Source organism: Phlebotomus papatasi, chromosome 2 (assembly GCF_024763615.1).
Source record: "Phlebotomus papatasi isolate M1 chromosome 2, Ppap_2.1, whole genome shotgun sequence".
NCBI classification, from domain to species: domain Eukaryota; kingdom Metazoa; phylum Arthropoda; class Insecta; order Diptera; family Psychodidae; genus Phlebotomus; species Phlebotomus papatasi.
Window position 1 is genome coordinate 8,457,094 of NC_077223.1, and position 25,305 is coordinate 8,482,398.

Sequence of the window (25,305 nt, forward strand, 5' to 3'; positions counted from 1 at the left end):
AGGATTTACATTGAAGCGAACCCTGTTCCGAACGCGTTTGCTGAATGGTGTTCAAACAGGGAACTTTCGTTGCTGGGGGTAGGCCCGAATTAAGGGCAATGGCTCGGCTATCCCTTCCCTGTTCGCAGCAACTTCATATTTCCCGCCTCCCGCTCCAAGCAAGGCCTTTTACTGGTTCGGTTGCTCGTCGTCTGTGAGCTTGGCCTTGGTTAACAGGATAACAGGAGATAAGACAAGAGATAACTGTCAGTCAGTCGGTAACATGGCCTGGAAGAGATCGGATGGAGGCACAGAGCCTGGGCGGTGCTGGGCAATTGGCCGCGAAAAGCTTTGGTCTCCATAAAGAATCTTTCAGGGCAAAAGCCCGGCTACACAAGATATATCTACAAAAAAAACTTAAGGAATTATTATAAAATCCATTTTAATGGTCACGTTTCCCTTTTATAAAATCTCCATCTAATGTCTTGATAAAGTTATGAATAAAAGGCTCAAATGGGTTTTAAGAGCATATTGTAAACATTTACCAATATTTCTCAGACTTGGTGGTAAAATTTGAAATATTTGCTGAAGCAGTTGGAAATTTACATAAAAATTTTAAATAAATGAATAATTAAAAAGCATGATGTTCGACTTCAAACTTAGACCCGAGGCGCATAGCGCCCTTGACCTTATAAAACTACAATTCTATTATTTTATTGGTTGATATGCTTGTATGAAATGTATGGCAGACGAAATGTTCAATTTTTGTACAAAATGTATGAAAGACGAAATGTGAAATACGAAATGGTAAAATACGAAATGTGCTGAAATACGAAGTTTCCGCAATACGAAATGTGCAATACGAAGATGTAAAATACGAAATGTAAAGTACGAGGTTTCCCAATCCCAAATATTCACCCCTTTTCATAATTTGAGAATTCTATGCTATTATACCTCATTTATTAAATAAAAACATCACAGGATATTTCATTTTCATTGCTGAACACAAATGCATACATAACCTCAAAATTATTTTAAATGTAACCGTCGAGATCTCGTCCGGATTACGATGACCCGGATTGGAGAGCTGACGATTAAATTAGAGAGCGATCAACTCCGACACACGTTTTAGATCAGGAAAATTTCATGAAATCTTTTTCTGATCCAAAAGTTGTACCGGAGGCATAAAGTTATACGCTATATTAAGTACTGTTCATATTTGATTTTGTGCTGACAAAATTTAGTTTTTCACTGCTCGTTCCAACTCAAAATTGGATTGAACTCAATTGAATACGTTGCGATGTTCAAAAGAAAAAAGGACAAAAAGAAAAGTAAGACAGACATATGAGAAAGAAAAGGATGGGAATTTTAATTTCATGAAATTTTCCTGATCTAAAAATTGAACTGGAGCCATAAAGCCTCTGGCACACTTCTTAGATCGGTAAAATTTCATGAAATCAAAATTTGTGTCCGTGTCATTCTCTAAAGATCTGCATATGTCTATCCTACTCTTTCGCACTATTCTTCTTTAGATCATCGTACTAAATTAATTTCAGGTCAGTCTAATTTCGAGATCGAAAGATTGGGAGGATTATGCAAATCTTTTGAGAAAGAAAAAGACGCGAATTTCGATTTCATGAAATTATACCGATCTAAAAGTTGTGCCAGAGACACAGAGATTAGTTTTTTTTTGATTTTTCGTACAGTTTCAATTTAAATTCAAACCGATGTCATAGCCATTCTTCAAAAATTGTTCAATTAATACAGTTGTGAGGGCAAATATTTTTGGTCAGTAAATTAGCCAATTTGGTGAGTAATGGCTCCGTAACACCTTTCAGACCAGGGAAATTTCATGAAAGCAAAATTCAAATGCTTCTCTAACGTTTTGCATATTTCGATTTCATTCTGTCGCACTCAAAATTGGATCGCACCAAATTAATTTAGTTGTGACGTTTAAAAGAAAAAGAAGAGAGGCAGAGTAGATTACACATGCAAAACGTTTGAGAATGAAGAGGATTTGATTTTTGGTTTAATGGAATTTCCTTGATCTGAAAACCATGTCGGAGACAAAAAAAATTTAAATAATTCTAAATGCTCAGTAAAAATCAATTTTGAAATTTTAAATATCCGAGTTTTTAGATCAGGAACATTAGCAACCTTTTTGACCAGGAAAATTTTATAAAATTAAAATTCAGTACCCTTTTCTTCTCTAACGTTTTTCATATTTCTATTTCATTCCATCGCATTTAAAATTGGTTCAAACTAAATTGAATTTGTTGTGACGTTTAGAAGAAAAAAGAAGAGTGACAGCGGTTTATATATTTGCAAAACGTTTGAGAATAAAAAAGAGTGTGAATTTTGGTTTCGTGAAATTTTCTTGATCTGAAAGCTGTGCCGGAGACATAACACAATCCAAATAAATCATAAATAAATTAAAATGATCAGTGAAATATCCAACCTTTTAGATCAGGTTCATTAGCAACCTAGTAGTAAAATTTCATCAAATCAAAAATCATTTTATTTAGTTTTTCAAACTTTCTTCTTCCTTTGAACATCATAAGAAATCTAAGATTCAATTAGACTTAAAGCTGTAAAATATTGCTAATGACTCCAGCACACCTTTTAGATCAGGAAAATTTCGTGAAATCAAAATTCACATCACTTTGTCACACGTTTTGCATATGTCTATCACATTCTTTCGCGCTCAAAATTAGATTGAACTAAATTTAAATTGGTCTGATGTTTAAATAAAGAAAAAGAGTCCGAAAAAGTGGGATAGACATATGCAAAACGTTCGAGAATAAATGCATGCGTGATAAATAAATCCAAATAATTCGTAAATATTTCAAAATGGTCAGTAAAAATTCAATTTAACTTTGTTAAATTTCTAAGCAGGAAAATTTCATGAAATCAAAATTCATTTTGTTTCTTATTCAAACATATATCTATCTCAGTCTCTCACACTCTTCTTCTTCTTTTGAACATCATAAAATTCGATTAGACTTTAAGCAGTATAATTTTAAGATTCGATAATTGATTTCCACAATTATTTAAAAAAAAAATGAAATAAAATCTTAAATAAATTTCGCGCATAACACAGAGTCTCCTGACATAATTCTTTCCCAATTGAAGCTATCCAGACGATTTAATCTGCACGACGTGCTATTTACATTTTATTTCCTTTCAACTCCTCATTATCCCATTAATTAAAATGATTCCAAGCGTTAGAAGAGGGCGTAAGAAAAAAAATTGAAGATGGAAAAATGAGAAAATTTTTATAACCACCCTCGATGCTGTCCAATAAATAATTATCGCATATATTGAATCACACTCATCGTGATCGTCTTGGGCTTCGGACCAATGCACACGGGATGGACGGAAGGAATTGCAGGGAGTGTGGGCTATATAAATCGATAAGTGTGCGCCTTTCATGTGGCATCTCCCACAGCACGCAGCATAGCTTTCCCTCCCAACAAGAAGCCCTTGGAAAAGGAGATGAAAGTAGCAGAAAAAAAAAGTTAATAATTTTATTTATCAAGATCTTGCGAACCATTCAATATGATATTTCAAATACGCGGTGTAAACACCATAGTTTGGTACATAGACAAGTGTGAGTTGGGATGTTTATAAAACGGGCTTCAGGATAAACGGCGCGGAAAATTGTCAATTTTGTTTCCTCTTTTTCTATTATATAAAATTTTATTTATACGCTGAATCATCCCTCACCGACCAGAATCCATTCACTCTCCCCTCCCCTGGACTGCCTTTTATTTAATAATCTCAATATCTTTCGTATTGGAATTCAGCATCAGTCTTTAGACTGGACGTCATAGGGATTTTGAGATGACTGTTTTCCGTTTTTCTTCGCAAATTTCCCAGAAAAATCTCACCTGATCTTTGAGAAATCAATTTTTCCAGGGTGTTATTCTCCATCATAAGCTGACTTTTCGATTATTACAGAGGTTGTTTTACACCATTTTGCATTCTTAGAAGTCGTTACAATTAAAAGGTGTAGCAAAGCATATTAGCTGGGTAGAATGTTCGAACCAAATTAGTTTTTTCACGAGATTTTGTAAAAACAAATAATGAGCCATTATTGATTAATAACCGATTTGAATCAGTTCAGACTTATTTGAAATTCCAAAATCTTTAATTAAATCTATTCATGTTCCAATCGATTAAGGAACAGGGGATGGTGGGGTTTCACTCACATATTGCTTTCGAAAATAAAGATTTTTAGATCAAGAGAGAGTTATAGATTTTTGGGCGAAAATTACTTATCGGTTCATCACCAATTCATTACTAGTTCACAACCGATTGAAACCGATTTATAAATCTTTCAAAACATTGCCCAAAATACACCTCCGGAGAGCAGTATAATTGAATTTCGACTAAAAATTAGTCAGCAGAATTGATTGGAACCGGTTCAGTTTTATCGGAAATGTCAAGATTTCTCCAACGAGCACAACCATGATACCATTCGGTTGAGAAAGGGACAGATAATCCTAACTGGGTTATTGTAGGTGAGATTCTTAACGTGAGCTAACTCGGAATGCATTTACATTCGATTTAGAGCTGAAGTTGGAGGACGCCATTCAGTTATCTTGAATCGAATTCGTGAAATTACAAATTTTGTATTTAAACGAAAATATCATAGATTTGGATGGCCTGACAGAAAAGTGATATATGGCTGAAATGTAGACCAGAATGTTCTCTTTTTGCCAAAGAACATGATGTAGATTGGTTGCTCAGGAGCCAAGATAAATAAGGTTATTTGTTTTTGATCTTATTTTTTGACTCTAGCGCCCCTAGTGTCCATATGACGAACTTGGATTATGTCAGAGAATTGTGAAACCTTTAAATCTTTAAACTTTAAATCAAATTGAATAAAAGTGATCATATCAGTCAGTACCTGTGTACTTTCTCAGCGTCATTATTAGAAAAAATCAAATATTTTGCCAACTAAAATGGAAAAATCGGAGAGATAGCGTAGTCTGAGCGGAAAATGATAGGAACGAAATGCAGACACAAATTTCGTCTACAATTATGTCGAAATAAACATCACAATCGGTTCAGCGACAGTCGAGATAATTGAGGTTATGTGATATACAAATTGGTTTTTCGACTGTGGCGCCCCTGATGTTGGCCCCACGAAGTTTAGATATTCTAAATAGTTGTAGCATTTTGTGAGATCTTTCATTTGAGCCCTCAATCATGAAATTCGGTCAAATAGCACTGGAGATATGACATTTTGAATAACGTGAACTTTGACCTCTCATATATTCGGTTATATTGTAACCACAGCGAACTCACTCCACTTTTTGTAAACTTCATAGCCTAGACTACAACAATCTAAAATTTGATCAAATTGCAAAATTTCGTTTTCTTGAAAAATGAATTTGAATTTTTACGCTATTGCAGCGCCACCTGTGGCGAAGTTTTGAACTCCAAGTTCTGTCATCTGAAAACCCTCGTCGAGACGCGTAATTAATTAGAACCGGAGATACCAGGCCACTCAGTTTTCGAATTTTGACCCCTTATAGCTCGGGTCAGGGGTTTTAGAGCGATTTAAGTTTTTTTATTTGACATGTATAATGTGCGGCAAAAACTTACTAAAATTTCAGCTCCATTCACAATGCCGTTTTTGAGTTATATAACTTAGAAAAACATTAACTTGAGAAAGTCTTTTAAATAATAGCGCTCCTAACGGTGGTTTTACGAACTTCCGATATTAGAGTCATGGCCATTTAAAGAATTCTTTTGAACCCTTATAGCTTGGGTCAGGGGACCTTAAGCAGAGAGGACCAGGGAACCTTAAGTTTGGTATCGATCGAACGCTACAGGGCCCAGCAATAACATACTAAAATTTTTGCCCGATCGATGCCATAGGGGCGAAGCTATTGAGAAAACAAAAAAGGGGGTATTTAAAATGGCGGAAAGAGGGTTGGACGGTGGGGGATCAATGCACCAAGTTGCAATTCTCATCTGATATATAACCTTTGCCGAAAACAAGTCGATATCTTTCTTAGTTCGGGAGCTATTAAGCTCCAAAGAGCGACCGGTCGGACGGACAGGAACATAACTTAGCCACCCAAATATTCGTGATCAGGAAGTGGAGAAACATATTTTGGCAAAGTTTGAGCCCGATCGGAGGACATGGAACTTTGATAGGATTATAGTAGGTGAGTTTGTTAAGAATCTCACCTAATATCTCTGGAATAATTTACGGAAACGCCGTGATGTATGCAAAAGAATTTGGCACCAATTTTTCAATCTATGTTGTTCAAATTTTCCATGGAATGGCCATTTTCGATGGTCTCTCCTAGGAAAAATTTCATGGAAAACTTTGAGGAAACTTAGCGTTAAATTCCATGGAATGAGCGGAATTTGACACAAAATTTCCAATAGAATTTACGCGGTCGTTTGCTTTGGGTTGTTTTTAGCGTCTACAGTTCATAAGAAATTTCAGAAAGTATTTTAAAACAATTTAAGGACGATTGGGTCACTGGTGACCTAAAATGACATTTTTCCTACGGCCTTCTAAAGTTGCATTTTGCTCTAAAAAGTTAGAAAAAGTGATTTTTTCTGACCCTCGTTTTCTGACCTTCTCGTCCTTAAAAGGATAAATCAGCTCCCAACAATAGGCAGGCAATTAATATCACATTCTTTCAAATCATTTTCTGTCAAGCCAGGACTATCTGTATACCTCCCAGGCGTTCGAATTTGGAAGATTCTACTGTACTTCTAATTTTTTTGCTGCTCCAATTCAAAGTGATAGAGGTATAATCCGCTTTCTTCAATTTATTACCGGACCAGAGGTCAAGTCGTAAGAGATATGAATTTCTGGTCTCCAAACCCCCCCCCCCTCCCCAAACCCTAAAAATCTGGAAAATTTTATTCTCCATTATTTAAATCATATAATTTTTAAATGATATAAACACGCAAAAATATCTTTAAATTGTATTCCATTTATTATTTCATCCTGAACAGTAGAGGTATTCTGTAACAGTATGACAATGTCATATGACAAATTTAGAATCTTTATTAGGTAGAAACGAATAGAGCTTCTTGCAAAAGTTGTTGTATTATTACGAGGTTTTAATGTTCTCCTGTCCTCGAATTTACCACAAAATTTTATAATTTTATGTCATATTTTGTCATATGACATTGTCATATCATTACAGAATTCCCCTGCTTAATAATTCTCATTTAAGGTTCTGTTACATGAAGCAGTGAAATTTTAAAATTTTCTGATAAACCCCTAGAAATGTTAATCATTGAGTAAATCCAGCTAACAATGGGAAAATTTAATTTTCCACATGATATGAGAAATGAGAAGACGATAAACCCCTCCACAAAGGATTTTCCCACTTTGCCCTTTCACCTTAGCTTCTGGCATCTCTTTTCCTCTTGATGCTATTTTTCTGTGAATTTCTTTTTCCAATAACTAAGTTCACAAGAGATAGACAGAGAGAGAAAGAAGAGTGAACCAAAGATAAGTGGAGGTCAACTAACAGTTTGCGAATTTCCTTTCTCCGGGTTATTCACTCGAGAGGAAATTGAAATGGGAGATTGTGAGGTCGCGACATGTCCTCCCACCCACGCCCCCTGTCAAAAGAGTGTGACATAGGAAATTGCTGAGTCTGTGTATTTGATTGAAAATATAATTCACCACACTGCATACCAAAATGCCATCCCAGGAAGAATTTTTCAGTCTTAAAATTAAATTGAGATGCGAAAGAAGAAAAATCAATAATTGACTTTCTCTTGTTACTAATGCAATTTTTCCCCAAAAAGCTTTTCTCCTCTTTCTTTCAAAATCTTGCATAAATGGAGAGTAATGCTAGTAAAGAAAATCCTGCTGGGAAGGTCCTATAGAAGGAGCCGGGAAAAACAACATACAATCATCATCATTATTAACTCTTGATATTGCGAATGATGGAAACAACAATAATCTAATGGATACTCCAACATCGCATAAAAATATAATGTGCTTTTGTGTATATTTCTTCTCTTCTCCTTATATTCTATTTAGCTAATGGAACGGCTTGCTTCCGTCTCCATTCGCCCTCTACATCAGCCAACCCATCATTTCGTTCCCCCTCCCCCCCCCATCTTCTGGCCAGAAAAGTGAATTCGCCAGAAACTCGTGTGGGCCAGATATAACCTCACAAGACATACACTGTGAGGATCCAGCAATTCTCGTCACTTTCCTCCATTACATACAATTACCTAAGCGTTTGACTTACATATTGTGCATTCCAAAATTACCGGAAATTTTTGAAAAGATTCAAAAGAAATCTATTTAAAGTCATTTTGATAAATTTGATAGACAATTTGATAAGTTAGTCAGATACAAATGGAGGACAATTCCGCGGAAGTATCCACTACTAATTGTTGAAGGGAAATATTTGAAAGAACAAGCGCCCCTAGCGGAAATTATTAGTAATCTTGTGAAGAACTGTCAGTTTCAGAGAGAAGCAGCAGCTTCAGTTTCGGAGAACAGTAGTGAAATTCTTTGATAGAGAAAGTATTTTAGTAGTTAATTTAAAAGTTTAAACAATCAAGACGCTTTGAAGCTTAATCTTCCACATAAATCTGGTCCTTCAAGCTGGATTTTAATTGCAATATTGTCTGTTTTAAAGAATATCGCAAAGAAGAGAAATTTCATTAGGCAAGACAGGGATTGCCTTTCTTCTTTATATGAATGGTGATCTAAAGGAGAAAGAAGTGGAGGGAATCCATTGAAAACATTAATTTTACTCACTCAAGTAGTAAAGCCTGGTCTTTGCTTCGAAAGCTTAGTTCTGCGCCAACACCAGAATCAAAGTCTACCCATAAGGTCTCGTCAAACGATGTTTCCAAATCGATTGTAGGACATTTCGAAAGTTCATGTCGATAGGAAAATCAGTAGATATAGTAGAAAAACTTAAACAGACGAAGAATGGTCTCAGTGGTAACCCAAGTTTCTCAAGGGACTTTACCCTAATGGAGCTGATTATTGCAATCAGGAATCGACGAAATCTAGTTCCCGGCGAGTGGCCTTCAAAGTTGAAGCCAAGTTCTTACTTTCACATGCAAATGCGTATGGGAATTTTTCTGCACTCGTAACCGTGTCACGATATATGTCAAAATTGAGGTGTTCCTTAGGTGTTCCTTATACAAGGCTCTGGTTCTTGTAAAGAGCGATAAATATACTATATTTCTCTCAATGATGAACTGGCGCAAATGATTTCAGACAGGTGTCTCCGGTGACTAAATTCTCACTGACAATCACCAAAGACACCTCTCTGAGATACTAGCCGTACTCACTATGGCGCTGTTATCTTGTAATATCGTTATCTCGTTATGTTCTCGTAATGTATTTTATAAATGAAAAATTATAACAAGATAACAGATTACGGAGATTACGAGATAACAACGCCATAGTGAGTACGGTTACTATATATTTCCGTCTAAAAATGAGGTCTTGTTCTGAGAAGTGTAAGCTGAGTTTCTGATCAATTTGTAAGTTGGCTTCAAATAACTCCATAAAAAAAACACTTTGCCGGGGCTAGGATGAAATGTACCTGGAATTTATTTTAAACTGTGGAATCGTGACAAAGAATTAACTTTTGGCACACTTCAATAACGTCCTTAGGACAGGGATATTATCCTATGTAATATTCCTGGGAGCTCAGTCGAAATTGATGCGTACCTCTGCCGTTGCTCTATCTTTTTCCGTAGCAGAGTACGCAGCTGAAGTATTGGAGAGATCCGCGCACGCCAAGCAAGTTGGTGTTGCTTTGAATGATACCGCCCGTATTATAACAGGATGCTTAAAAAGCACTCCAGTGGACAAACTCTATCCCTTAGCAGGAATTGCTCCACCACGGGTGAGGAGGCAAATTATCTTCAGTAAAGAGATGTCCAAGGTTTTTCTGAGCCGAAGCATCACCTCCATGGTCACAAAAAACCAAGAACAAGGTTGAAGTCTTGCAAGAACTTTTGCCAGAGGAGGAGGCCAGTTTCAATCTGTGGAAGGAAATCTTTCCACTAGATTTTGTCGAACTAAGGAAGAGCCTTCCTCCTGGTGGTGACCAAGACTGGAATACATGGAAGTCTCTCAATCGTTTTAGAAGCGGCGTAGCGCGCTCGAGAGACAACAGACGGCGAAGGGGATTCTCCGAATGTGACATCCTTTGTGACCTTGGGGTGATCCAAACCACCCCGGACTTATGTATTTGTCCGTTGTCCCCTGTCTCATGAGGAACAGGGGATTTGATGTCGGCAAGTCCGTTTGCCATTCACGGGGCCCGTTTTTAAACAAAACAAACTAAATTTTAGACCTCGATAAGATTAATAATTAATAACCCCGTGTTTTCAAGCACACTAAAGTTATTAAGATTCTGAAACTCGGGAAAGATGTTAATGATGCCAGTTGGTGTACTATAAACTATTCCAACTTCTTATTCTCGAGCGCATTGAGTCGACACTTGAATCTCTATTACAAACAGAGCAAGCGCGAGGCAGGTCAAGAAGGATAGAGGCATAGCTTTTCAGTGAAAGAAAAGTCTTTGTGGCTTTCATAGACCTTTCGGCTGCTTACGACAAAGTTTAGAGACATGGTCTCCTGCTAAAACTCGCTCAAACTGTCCCTTGCTTAAATATTGTGAACATTATCTCAGAGATGCTTTCCAATCGCTATTGTACTGTCTATTTGGGGTCAGAGTATTGTCGTACTCAGTCCCTACAAAAAGGTTTACCATAAAGATCAGTCTTGGCCCCGGTTTTGTGTAATCCCTGCACACATGACAAGGGACTTCAGTGGATCAGTGGATAGAGTAGTGGCTCTATGACTGTGAGGTCTCGGGTTCGAGACTAGACAGCTACAGATTTTCCAGCTAAATGATTTAAGTTAAATTAAATGATTTAAGTAATTTGACTGCCGAGGCTAGGCTTTGGCTTTCTAACCTTGACGTGCAACTCTAAAATACGAAATTTGTAGTATCCTTATTTTATTATATTTTTTTAAAAATCTTTTTGACTGTCAAAAGAGAACCATACGAAAATACCTAAAGATGTAGAAGTTCATTTCACAAATCAGAAGTTATAAAGCATTTTAGAGCGACATTTTCAATGTAAGTATGGTCCTTCGAGTCGGATTTTAATTGCAAGATCTACTAAAAAATATTGAAAGAGAGTGAAAGTCTATTTGGTAAGTTAGGAATTGCCGTTCGAGTTTGTTTTAAAAGTACCGTAAATTCCAGCACTCAAGGATAGTCTTTACTATCCGGACATAATAGATGAGATTGAAGAAGACAATTCTTAAGTGTTAGAATTAAAGAAGACTTTTCAAATGCAGAAGCGCAAGGTCACTCATTTTGTCTCCCGCCGTCTTAGCATAATATCCAAGCTTCGGAGAAAAACTAAATTTCAAACTAGTTCAATGCCACAAAATGAGCTACAAATCAAGAAATCCAACACAATAAAGGACGAAAACAGAGAAAAATTCCTGGAAAATTCAGAAAAACCGCACGCCCTAAACTCTGCAATAGGCACATGGTGGAAAATTGCGAGGGTGAAAGACACAATATGTACGATTCATGACAACAATGCGATATATTAAATTTTTGTGTGGCTGGGCGATAATAATAAAATATATAAAACAAGGGCTATTGCATGCCACATCCGCCTTCATTTTCACACACACAAATCCTTATGAGTGAAAAGGCGAGTAGAAGAGAAGATTTTCCAGTATTTTGGGGAGAATGAGAAGAAAATACGAATATATTTTCCCGAGATGATTCAATTAAATCGACGAATTTACATAATCACAATCCACACATTGCATGTGGAAGTGATATTAAATCCTGGGAATGTGCTCTCGAGACGGAAAAAGGACGAGGACAGAGCTTAGAAACACATGAAAAGTGACAACAAAGGATGATGCATTGGAAGTGTTCAGCATATTGGCCCTTTTATCCTTTATTCACATTTAAGTGCAAGTCAAATAGGAAAACATTGTATTAACCTCTTGATTTTCAACTATCCAGGCTTGATGCTTTCGAAATAAAGTGCAGCTTCCAGGGTAAACTTACAGGATTACCAAAGAGAAAATTTTGCAAGAGAGAGAGAATATACAATGAAAATATATTTGTCCTTTGTCCTTTTTTCTTCGCGGAAAGGCAGAACAGAAGAAAATGACAGTTCAGTTTGTTCGAAGCCATAAAGGTGAGTGTGGAAAGTACGATTTAATCTGTTTGTGAAAGGTATACGACTGACTGTTTTGGTCCATCATGAACCGGATATAATGGTTCTAAACAGCCTGATTAGGAGGAGCAGAGACTCAAGTTGACTTCTCAGAGCTGGTACCGTCGTTGTGGGTGACTTGACACTGTACTACCCGTAAGACTTTCTTAAATTCTAGCACATATTGATGGTCTTCGCCGATCCGGTCTACCATATCAAAGTATATTGGGATATGTCATGTATCAATAAAATGCAAATAACTTATTTTGCTAAAAAAAAACGACTCTGTGAAAAAGTTATCTGAAGACAATGCTGAAGGTCTAATTCCAAAAGCGGTTTCAGAGTAGTAAATTGTTTAATCTATTCTCAATTTATCTGGCTACAATAATCCTTACGGTTTTGTTAATTCTTTTATAAAACTAACCATTTTCACTATTTTCTTTCTAGGAACGCAAGATTTATGTTATAAAACGGTATATAATGGTCTATCTAAAGCTTTATTAGAAAAGTACTTGAATAATAATCATCCAATTATATGGGGCCTTAAGATAAAAAAGTCTCAAATTTTAGCCCAATTAGACGTGTTCTAGGTTTTGACAGTTATTCAAAATGGCACACAAAAACGTCAAATCAAGATGGAGGCCACGCCATCTCGTTTATCTCGTGCTTCTTACAATTAGATGTGAAGACCTTCATTGTCGTTTATTATTAGGAACTGTTGATTTTTAAATATTTATCTAACTGAATTGTTCCAAAAACCGATTTTGGGACAGTTCAATCTCAATCCAATATGGCGGTGTAAATAGCCTCATAAAGATTCCTCTCGTTCAGTAATAACCTTCCCGATTTGAGAGCTCTCTCCGGTTGAGGTTTTTCCTTTACCGATTCGAAGGTAAATTAGAGAGAACTTACCTAAAAACCCGTTGGAAGTTCGAACGTTTAAACCGACGAGTTACACAAAAATGAGCAAGTTCCTAAAAAGGACATCTCTTTGAGTGAAAATGCAATTAAGACGTTCTGCCATCCAGAATTTCCACAAAACTACACAAAAATTCACTTTTTGCAGCAAACTTTGCACACTGTTGTTGACATTGTTGACTATTGAAGTGTCAAGAATATCGAAATTCGAAATGGAAGAACAATCAGCGCTAAAGCGGCGAATACGTGAACTTGCACTTTAGGCTTCCGGTAGATTTTCGAATGGGTTTGGCTTGGCTTTGGAGTGGCTTTGTCTCTTCGAAAGGTTATTACTGAACGGAGCCATATTGAGTCGCTAAGACCGGAAATTGCTAAACGGTCTAACGAATTTTAAAACTAAGATTGTTAATAATCCAATTTGTTATAACGACTATTACTGCTCCGAGTCACAAATCCCTATGATTAACTGCTGTCCAATAAGAAGTTCAACCTCCCTCCTAAACGTCTTCCGATAAAATTTCCCCGTTCCAATTGAGCTAATTAAACGTGGGAAAATTTTCAAAGAATTTTCCTCGAAAAAAAAAGAAAAGCGAAATATTGTCAGTTGGCATTTGTCGATTTCATCTGTTGCTCCTCCGAGAAAGAGACCAAGAGAGAACGTTCTGAACCACCCTCATCCTTCGCTAAACCATTTTCGGTTGTGGTTTTATTTTTTATCTCCCTCCCCTTTCCGGTATTTCCCATCCCTGTTGCCGCTCCGCGTAAAAAAAAATCAACAACAATCAAAAGTAATTGTGAAAGTGTGTGTCTGCATTTTCAGTCTTCACCAGTCGGGGAAGGGTCCTCCATCCGAAGCTACAATCGTGCTCAATGACGATGACTATCATCTGCTCCTGCGCATAGGAACCCCAAGCCCCCACTCTCGAGGCACCCTGTAAGCCAGAAGTCCTGAGGAGTCAGCAGGACTCTCTGGCTGTTGAATCAGTTGAATAAACGCGCTCCTCCAGAACGTAACTGTGACTTTTCAGCGGTCAAAAATTTCTGTCAAAGGTGTGCTTACTTGACTCTCACTTGTAGCGTTCCATTTAGCCTGACATTTCAATTAGTCAGATGAACCTTCAGAAATAATTCAGTTTTATTTCTGAAAAGTTTATTAATAATTCCGCCAAAAACTGTTAAATGTGACTTGAAGGGACTCTTGTGTTCTTGGGAGTGAGAAAAGTGACGAGAAGATAGAAAAACGATTATAGACAACCCCCCCTTTTCGATAAATCTAAAACTCATACCCGCTATCAATCACGTGAGTGACATCAACAATAGCACCCAGTGAATCCAATTAGATTTATTATTGAAAAGGTTTTAAGCACCGAGTGAATTCAATTTAATTTCATTCAAATTGGAAATTTATATGATATTCAGGGGAATCAATTAACAAAATTAGGTAAGTCCTATATTTACAATCTCTCTTATTTTATATATTCCCATTCAGACGCATTTGACTACACTGAGAGAAAATGTTTAGGTAACCTACATTGTTTTTGTTTATCTAAAACGAAAATATCCTTTAGTTTGATTGTACTAAAATACCTGGATAATTCTTTGGATAAAATAGTGAGTTGTTATTTGTCGTGTAGATTATCTACGATGCAAATGTCGCGGGTTCGAATCCAGTGAGCTTTACTGCACTTTATCCGCAGGACATGAGATTGATTATATTATCCTTGGATAAGATAAAATACTAATATGCATGCTTAGAAAACTTGCTAACAAGGAGTCCTAATTCTTCTACAAAATTCTTGTATCTGCATCATAAATTGAGTTGTGATTGGGACTTTTTACAATCTTCAGAAATGGGGAAGAGACTAGGGACTGGCCATCCACTTTCCTAAAGCGGATGAACTCAACTTCCGTAAAATCTAGAACTAAAGACTGTACAATCGTTAGATTAAGGGATTCCTATCAATCAAAGACCGGATAGTACGACAACCAAAGGTCATAATGTCGGAGTGGTGTCCGATATGAACGAAAGAGGAAAGCAGAGTGCTCACGACCTTAACACTAAACCTACCAAGACCCGGTCAAATTGACCGGTTTAAAATTAACACATATTTAAACGGTACAATTCCACTATCAAACTTAATGAAATTCTTAAAATATGCATGTAATATATATTTCAGTGTTTAAATTTTAATTTGTTGCTCTATCCCAAGACAAATTTGTTGATTATCCTACCGTACTGTGGTTTGACATTTGACCAAAAAACGACCAAAAACGGTCGGTAGGTTTAGTGTTAAGCAGAGTGATATCCTGTTTAAAACAGTAAGCGTGCTCTATAGAAGCTCTTAAGACCCTCAAGAGTGCGCCACTTTACTTTAAGTAGCCTCAGTGACCGAACCAAGAACGCTATAAGCAGATTATAAGAATTTTAGTCCTATAACGCCATACATAGAGAATTCTACGAGATTATATTATTATGGTATCCGTTAGAGGAGGGCGATCCACTGTAGAGCGGGTGACCTAGCGGTCACAAAGATCGTAAAGGTATGGCGAAGTCAATTAGAAACAGGATGAGACTCACTTTCAATGCGAAGGGGCTAAAGCACTTAGGTAGGACGTCTTACTGCCTCACAAGATGTTCCAATCCTCAAGATCCGTTCAATAATAACCTTTCAGAGATACAAAGCCACTCCAAAGCCAAGCTAAACCTATTCGAAAATCTACCGAAAGCTGGGAAGCATAAAATGCAAGTTCACATACTCGCCGCTTTAGCACTGATTGTTCTGCCATTTCGAGTTTTGGTATTCTTGATACTTCAATCCTCAACAATTTCAACAATACTGAATTTCAGGATGGTAGAACGTATGAATTGCAGCTTTATTAAAATAAATGTCCTTTTGACGACCTTGCTCACTTTTGTGTAACTCGTTGGATTAAACGTACGAACTTCCAACGGGTTTTTAGGTAAGTTCTCTCTGATATACCTTCGAATCGGAACAGAAAAAACTCAACCGGAGAGAGCTCTCAAATCGGGGAGATTTACTGAACAAGAGGATTAACTTCTTTCGCTGTCAAATCTCGACGAAGGACGCGTAGTACTCACGCGTAAATTTTAGAACTCAAGAAGAAGGACCTAGATAAGAATTGAAAGGTACCAAGCCCTGTAGGCTCGATGCGAGATAGCACTAACCCTAGCAGAGATCGGTTTCAGACCATTCCGGAAACGAGATCAAATGCTAAAGCGGCAATAGGCATGTCCACACTGATGAAAGCAATACTAGGAGCGATTGAGAGGCTTAGAGGTTTAGAAGCACTGAGGATAATCTCATTGAGCATAAGTCCTTACTCCTCATCCAGCTTCTCACTGGCGTATCGGTTGCTCGCGTGAATTTTATTCTTAAGTTTAAATGTCATATTTTGGTGCCATTTCTACGGCTGTCCGTCAGTGAATTTCCGATTGCGTCCTTGGGTATCTCCTGCGATAATATCGGGTCTCAACAATATTAAATGGGTGTAAACATAAGTAGATTTTGATTCTCCAATAGTGACTTCAGGTCCGGTGTTTCGTAGGGTAGCTTAATGAACAAAGAGTTTGGTTTACGAAGAAGAGGCCCTCGTTTCGATCCCAAATCTAACCGTGTTCAGAGAAAATTGAAAAAACCGATTTTCATTATCATCTATTAAAGCTACAATAGTCAATGTAAGACATCTAGGATTAAATGATACAGAAAAATACAGGAAATAGAGATTGTGTTAACGATTAGTGAACTCAATGGCTATATGAGCCCAAATCAGTCTGACAGCCACAAGATAAAAAGGAAGAGGAAGAAGATGAAGAAGGAACAGAAACAGGACCTGCATATTGAAAATGTGCATAAAAACATTCTCCAAGAAGCTTCTTCTCCTTCTTCTATTTTATGTTTGGGCTGTCGAACTCACTCGGGTCCATATAATCTAAATTATCCAAGAAGCGATGGTTATGAAGCTTCTGTCAGATTTATCGAACTGAACATTCAAAGTACAGAAATTCCTCTCAGTCCTAATTCCTGGATGGATAATTTTTTTTTAAATTTGGATAAAGTTCGACAAGTTCGACAGCTATTATCCAAATATTAACAATATGCCTACATAAAAGAGTTTTATTATCCAAGAAGCAACATGAATTTTCTGTTTGGATAAAAAACTGTCAGATTTATCAAACAGATCATCCAAAATACAAAAATTCCTCTCAGTGTAATCAATCCTTTTTGACTAATTAATTGTATTGGCATTTTCCCAATTCTTTTGATTGCCCAACTCAATTCCACATTTTTTTTTATATTACAAAAATGAAACAAAGCAAACCATTTTATTAATACAATTTATAAAAAAAAATGAAAGAGCTACTATTTGATAATAAATAAAATTGCAATAAATGGCTGAGGATGGCTTTATCATGGCCAATACATTGATGGTGCCGCAATTTTGTGGAAAAAGGATGAAAGAGAGTGAACCAGGGAGCGAGGAGGGATATGAAATCATCCTCCAAAATTGCAAAAAACCCCAACAGAAAGCACTCAGAGTAATTTGTAGCGTGGTAACATTTCATGGGATTAAATTAAATTAAACTATGTATGTGGATGAGATGAGTTGGAAATTAATTAATTTGAATTTAATTCAAAATTAATAAACAAAATCCATTTTCATTATGTCCGAAAATACCATGCAACAAGGTGGATTTTTTTTTTAAATTTTCATATTTACCACTCTCGGTGGTGGGTGGAAAATTGCGAGGGAAGTACAGAATGGCTCAAAAACCACCCTAACCATGTATGTAAATTGGCTTTCAAAATATCTCATATAACGCAAAATGTTGAATTAAATATTTAATTTAATTTGTGAAATTATTTTTGGATAGACATTTTTTTAGTGGAAACAACAAAGACACTGTAATTAAATTTGCTGTATTTTTGTATAATAAATAAAAAAAATATCACATGATTTGAAAATAAAAATGCAAAATATGCCAATTAGTGATACTGAGAATATGTATTCAAATTTATTATGGAATCAAGGTTCATGAAATACATATTTACATGGTTGACTGATAATTCAACTAATGCAACTCCATTACAATAATTTGAGTCCATTATATTATTACAGTTTTCCACCCACTCATATCGCCTAAAGCTACATAATCCCATTTTCAATCATCCAAGTATTTTTGATAAACATCCAAAACAACTCTAATTAACTGTTTTCCAAATAAAACACTTGAATTGGAATAGGAAATGAAGAGAGGGAACTGTTTGGCTTAGAAGAATAAAAGGCTATTAGTTCAAATTTGACAGAATAATAATAAATAATGCAGTGCAGCGAGTGCAGCATTGCATAGAGGAACTCTTACCATTCACAAGTTGAGTTTGAAAAATTCGAAGATCTATTTGAAAAGCCAAAAAAGAGACATTCTTACTTCTTAATAATTCCGCAAGGTGGCTGAAGTACATCTTTTTCGAATTTCGAAGTGATCAAGTGTCGAAATGCGAAGATCTTCACTTTGTTGTCGAAATGTGTAAGTTTTTATCCTTGGATAAAGGTAAATGGAAATTTATATAAACTAAAAATCATTGATGTTCGAAGAATTCAAATTCAATTTCGAATTATCATTCTAAATTTTCGGACAAGGTGGGAAAAATTTGTGAAGCATCACAAAAAAAAGCTCGCAAAGGAGTTACGCTGTGATTATGGAGTGATTACATAATGGAACATAAGTGTCGTTGCTTTGTGTTTTTCATCACAACAATATCAAGACCGACACTCTTTTGATCGACACTATTTTGACACTTGAGCACTTTGAAATTCGAACAGGATGTACTTCAGCCACCTTGCAAAAGCATCAAGAAGTAAGAAAGTCTCTTTTTTGACTTTTCAAATAGATTTTCGAGTTTTTCAAGACCTGTGGATGGTAAGATTCCTTCCGTACAGAAGTAGATCTTGAAAAATTCGAAAATCTATTTGAAGATCCTAAAAAAAGACTTTCTTCTTAATACTTTCGCAAGGTGGCGGAAGTTACATCCTGTCCGAATTTCGAAGTGCTCAAGTGTCAAAATGTGACGGTCTTCACATTGCTGTGAGGAAAAAAACAATACAACGACGTTTACTGTCCTTGCCCCAGTATTTAATCACTCCATAATCACTGAGTAACTCTTTTGCCAGCTTTTTAGTGTGATATTTGATAAATTGTCCCCACCTAGTTCGAAAATTTAGTATGAAAATTCGAAATTGAATTTAAATCTTCGAACTTCAACGATTTTTTGTGCAAATTGAGTTCCATTTACCTTTTATCCAAGACACTACTGGAGAATCAAAATCTACTCCTGTTTGGGCTCATTTGAGCACTTCGAAATTCGAAAGTGATGCACTTAAGGCACCTTTGCGGAATTACCAAGAAGTAAGAATGTCTGTTTTGGTTTTTCATCTTCGAATTATTCAAAATTTTCCGTACGACGCTATTCCAATGAAAATGGAAAATATTTCTCCTTGACATTTTTTTTAGTACATGGCTGTTCTCATGTGCTCCTTTAGGTGCTTCTGCATTATCGACTTTACTTCGTGTTGGTTCTCATCACAGCTGTTTTCTTGAGTCCTCGGCGTGTTTCAAAATCACAAAACATTCGTGAGAGGAACCAATGTTAAGAAAAGCTAATTATGCAGAATCACATTAGAACAGCCATGTACTAAAAAAATGTTCAGGTGAAAGATTTTTCCCCTTCGGAATAACATAATAAGTCTTGAAAGGATCTTATAACCTGAAGGAGATTCGAACCCAATTCACTTGCATCATAGAACGACTACTTTAATCCAAAGCATGCCAAAAAATCTGAAGAACTCTTATAAAAATTGTAGATGAGAAAAAAGTTACACAAATAATTACAACAGATCCATTAGATTCTACGTCATTTTGAGTATAAGAGTTGCTCATCAAAGATCAAACATATACACACGATTCATTTGCAGACACATTTCAGTAACAATAAGACGACGAATAATAATAATAATAACGATATGAGAGATATCAACTTTGAGCTCTATTATCCCATTACAACTTGTGCAAATGTCACTAGCAGTTATTATTCTGTTGAGCTTCTAAATTTCCAAACATCATCCCTATATTCGAAAGTGCTATTGTGTGGGAGGTATAGGGTGAGCTTTCTCCTCACAATAACCCATCTCACACTCCATTTGAGAACCATTCGACAGAGTTCATCCTCAACAAAAAGGCAACAGCTAAGCATTAAGCTTATGGCAGTTACGATTCTTCATATAATCAAATCTCGGACTAAATGCAAATTTACTTTAGAACTGAAATTGAACTCGTCACGTGAAAATTTTCACACAGAACATCTGAATTTAGGGAAACTATGTGAAATTTCGGGCTGCTTGCAATATAGGACACTCCACTCGTTATCCAAAATGCTATTTTTTAATTAATATCTAGAGTTTTAATGCTAAAGAAACAAAATAATGTTAACTCTATGAACAATAAGGTGTCAAAAATCCTTGGAAGAGTTCCGAAAAAATAAGGAACTTTGAGAAACTTTGTGTCCGATATAAGACACAAGATAAAGTCTTACAATTCACAAGTAGTTTTGAAAAATTCGAAGATCTATTGAAAAGCCAAAAAAGAGACATTCTTACTTCTTAATAATTCCGCAAGGTGGCTGAAGTACATCCTATTCGAATTTCGAAGTTCTTCGTAAATTCTTGTAATAAATTCGAAACTTATTTAGCGTTATGTAAGAGTTAATGTAGAATGGAGGAATGTGGAGTGCATTATGGGCCCAATAAGTAAGCAGTCTACGTCTACATGCAGCGGATCCGTAAGAATTAAGTCAACTCATACAAAAATCAGTATCATAATCTTACTATGTAGATAGGTGTCCTATAGATCTATCTAAAGAAAATAATAATTATGGAGTAAACTGAGTTATTAGACAGTGTTCACAACTTCATTTCGAATCTTCATAATCCCTATCATTAGGATTAAGCCCAAACGTAAGACATTAAATTCCACAAGAACTAATATAGATAGAATTTTGTAGACTTTGAATATGTAACAGCTCATAGAAATTTTGAATATCTTACTACTCGTTCAATGTCACATCTTTCCCATTAACTCTTTATCACACAAATTACTTGATAGTTTTAGAATTCTTTGAAATGTATGAATGATGTCGGTTAATTTCTCTAGAATTCCAACAAAGTACTTTTATTTATTTTTTTAAGTAATATCACAAGTTAATTTTCTTAATGTCACAAACACATACTATTTCCTTATACAACCCTTGTGAGGCTTTCAAGTTGTTTGTTTGAATTTTTCGAAGAAAACTTATCCAATTTTCATATGCCAAGTGTGGGATTTTTCTATTCGCATCACAAAAACCTACAATTCTAATTTCCTGTTTCTCTTTCAAAATGATTCATGATGGATGATTCAGTCTTAAAATTCAAAAGAAATAGCATTTCAACTGCACAACCTGCAATATAGGTAGTTTTTAAAAGAGACCTGTTTAAAAAGGTTAGAATTACTTAAAAAAATCTGGTGAACATGGATCTTCAGTTATCCAAACCATGAGAAAAACCTAAACATGATAATATGAATTTTTTATTGCTCGAACTCTGTACAAATTGCACTTTTAATCCATAATTTTTTCGCTTATCAGATTAATTCAAATTCCAATTAATTTTATAATTATTATTATTGATTCCATTCAGTAATATTCGAAGAGATAAAGTCACTCCGAAGCCAAGCCAAATCTATTCGAAAATCTACCGGAAGCCTAATGTGCAAGTTCACGTAATCGCCGCTTTAGCGCTGATTGATCTGCTATCTGCTATTTCGAATTTCGGTATTCTTGACACTTCAAGTTCTATGGAATTTCAGGATGGCAGAACGTTTGAATACCAATTTCCTTAAAATAAATGTCTTTTTGATGAACTTGCTCACTTGTGTGTAACTTGTCGATTTAAACGTTCGAGAATCCAAAGTATTTTTTGGTAAATTCTCGTTGATATACCTTCGAGTCGGTAGAGAAAACACCTCAACCGCAGAGAGCTCTCAAATCGGGGAGGTTATAACTGAACGAGAGGATTCAGTCAAAATATGTTTTTTCGAATTATTTTGGTTCAAGAAAAATCATTCAATCAATTAATGAAGTACCCAAGAGAACCAGGTTTGAATGGAAATGTCTTTTCGGTACTCCTGATTTTTTTGGATCAGTGGCAGGAGATATTGTATCGTCTTACGTATTCAACGTTTCATAGGAACTTATGTTTATACTATAGATAGACTATAGACTCAATTGTTAAAACTGGGTTTTTTTTATAATTCGAACTCAAAAGATTCACATCTGGAGTTTGCCCTGAAAAAAAAAGTCATTCGAAGTTCGATTTCGAAAGTCAAAGACATGACATCGATGAGAAGGTGCATTTGTAATATTTAATGTTAGACTAATTTTGGAAAGGTCTAATCTAAGTGATGGACTTCCATAAAAAAAACATTTTAGGGGTTTATTAAACAAAATGTTAAAAATATGTGTAAAAATAAATATCTCCAGATTTTTTAAAAGTTGTCCTAAATAGATTTTTCATCAGATTAAATAAATTATTGATTCCTAAGTATGAGAAGTGCATGAAGTGCAGTAAGTGCTGGAAGTATTGCAACATTTTCGAGAGTGTTGCGAAGTCTTGGAATTGCGAAGGCCTCTGCCATACAAATATTGGAAGTGCCTAGAAGTGATATACACATTGAGCCCGATCACAAGTAGATTTTGATTCTCCAATAGTGTCTTGGATGAAAGGTAAATGGAACTCTATTTGCACAAAAAGTCGTTGAAGTTCGAAGAATTCAAATTCAATTTCGAATTTTCATACTAAATTTTCGAACAAGTTGGGGAAAATTTATCAAATATCACACTAAAAAGCTAGCAAAAGAGTTACTCCGTGATTATGGAGTGATTAAATACTGGGGCGAGAACAGTAAACGTCGTTGTTCAGTTGTTTTCCTCACAACAATGTGAAGACCGACACATTTTGACACTTGAGCACTTCGAAATTCGAACAGGATGTAACTTCCGCCACCTTGCGAAAGTATTAAGAAGTAAGAAAGTCTCTTTTTTGGATCTTCAAATAGATTTTCGAATTTTTCAATATCTACTTCTGTACGGAAAGATTTTCACCCAAATCTTTCCGTACAGAAGTAGATCTTGAAAAATTCGAAAATCTATTTGAAGATCCAAAAAAGAGACTTTCTTGCTTCTTAATACTTTCGCAAGGTGGCGGAAGTTACATCCTGTTCGAATTTCGAAGTGCTCAAGTGTCAAAATGTGACGATCTTCACATTGTTGTGAGGAAAACAACTGAACAACGACGACTAATGTTCTCGCCCCAGTATTTAATCACTCCATAATCACTGAGTAACTCTTTTGCGATCTTTTTAGTGTGATATTTGATAAATTTTCCCCAACTTGTTCGAAAATTTAGTATAAAAATTCGAAATTGAATTTGAATTTTGTCGTGTAGCAAGTCAAGCAGAGCGTGTGGCCTCTAATAGCTCAGTTGGTAGAGCACTCGTCTAGTTAACGAGAGGTCTCCAGTTCGATTCTGGGTGGAGGCAGGAATTTTTCCTGTCTCCACTGAGAAAAAAATTGGATGATTTGAGTGTCATTTGCTCTGATTGACGATTTCTCTGTACATAAATACAATTAACATTGAACTAAAGTTCGTAAAATTCTCACAATTGAATTTGAATTCTTCGAACTTCAACGACTTTTTGTGCAAATAGAGTTCCATTTACCTTTCATCCAAGACACTATTGGAGAATCAAAATCTACTTGTGATCGGGCTCAATATCTCCCCCTTGGTTCGAATCTCAGAAGAGCGTTTTCGAAAAATTATTCTGTCACTTTGAGATTTCCATGTTGTAGCAGGACAGTTGAGCCTGGAGGAGTCATTATTATTAATGATATCGAGATGTATTTGTTACAATTCAATCATGTTGTCGTATTTCCCGTGTTACGCCTTACTTGCAACGTGGATGCTTCTTCCATTTCCTGGAGTGCTTTTGGGCTGAGGCAGTGCATTTTTATGACGTTATATCCCAGTGAAAATGTCTTTTTCTAAACGGTTAGATCTTTGCACCGGGTAGGACTCGAACTCACAACAACTCAAGCCCGGGGATCTATCCGCTCAAGAACCAACGATCTTGCATATTGCGCCACTGAGATCCTCCCTGGAGGAGTTAAAGAAATAAAGCCCGTCCTGACAAAGACTTTTCTAAGCCAACGGTACCAATCACTGTTCAGCTGGGGTGATAACTTTAAGGAGTGCTATAACGACAGCTAAATCTCAAGTTACGATATCGCTATAGTTCCGCTAGATGGAGACTGTCGAATTGAATCGACTGTCTTGGAATGGGAAATGGGGCTCCATCCCGGGAGACTAGCAATGTAGAATGCTCCAACACGTTCTGCTCTGGGGCCTGTAGCATTCGTGCTACAATGTGGCATTGTCAGAAATCACATACAGTGGGACCTCGATAGAGTCAACTAATTATTTCCAGGCCTGTTTACTCTATTGGATTCATTGACTCTATCGGAGTCCGAAAAAAAATCAATTATAATGTGAAATTTTGTTAATACCCCTTATTTTATGTTTCTACTAGATCATTGATAAATTCAAAACGATAGTCGAATATTATTTAATTAACCCATAAATTCTACACCCTCTGGCCCAAAAAACAAATATGTTTGGGTCATTCGAAGACTCCAAATCGATATCTTTCAACATTCAGAACTTAAATCTTAAAAGTACAAAAGAAGAAAGTTTTAACCGGTTTTTGCTGACCAATTTTAATTTTCTGTTGCTTATTTGTTTTTGATCCAAATTCTCTTTTGAGATACTAATCTTTTAAATTAAAAATGTAACTTAAAATAAATTTCCACGTTTTCCTTAGATGGGTAATTTTTAAGATCTTTTATCATGTAAATTTTTTTTAAAAACAAGTAAGTTCTTTAAACAGTTTGAATAAATTTCGAAAAAGTTTCTACACTATGTTATACTCAAAAAAATCTAGCATATTGTACGTTTTTCCTTTTCAAATTCTAATTCATCTTTTTTATTTATGCCATTATATTATTCTCT

At 35.8% G+C, this 25,305-nt stretch overlaps 2 protein-coding genes across 2 annotated transcripts in view; one reads left to right on the forward strand and one right to left on the reverse strand.

Moving 5' to 3' along the window:
* LOC129803630 (deoxycytidylate deaminase) overlaps positions 1 to 25,305 on the reverse strand; it is a 147,680-nt gene that overhangs the window by 35,310 nt on the left and 87,065 nt on the right. The gene's annotated exons all lie outside the window — the stretch shown is intronic.
* LOC129803628 (LIM/homeobox protein Lhx3-like) overlaps positions 14,112 to 25,305 on the forward strand; it is a 97,264-nt gene continuing 86,070 nt past the window's right edge. Inside the window, exon 1 of the mRNA XM_055850336.1 lies at positions 14,112 to 14,569. The gene's annotated coding sequence lies outside the window, so the exon portion shown is untranslated. The remainder of the gene's footprint in view (positions 14,570 to 25,305) is intronic.